Source organism: Otolemur garnettii, unplaced genomic scaffold (assembly GCF_000181295.1).
Source record: "Otolemur garnettii isolate 467f Iridium unplaced genomic scaffold, OtoGar3 scaffold00001, whole genome shotgun sequence".
In the NCBI taxonomy this organism is placed as follows: domain Eukaryota; kingdom Metazoa; phylum Chordata; class Mammalia; order Primates; family Galagidae; genus Otolemur; species Otolemur garnettii.
The window spans coordinates 54,992,368-54,992,575 of NW_003852396.1; positions in this window are offsets into that span (position 1 = coordinate 54,992,368).

Sequence of the window (208 nt, forward strand, 5' to 3'; positions counted from 1 at the left end):
AAGAAGAATATAAATCTTCACTTATGGACATGGAAATGTGTCTATTGTATATTGTAATGTGTAAAACTCAGCTTGTTATACTACAGTGTCTGTAAAAGGATCCCCTTCTTATAAAAATAAATTTGTGTATAATTTTCAATATTCTTCTTCAAATCTTTGAATTTCATTTTTTAGTCATGGTTTTTTACTGAGCAGCACCACATGGCCA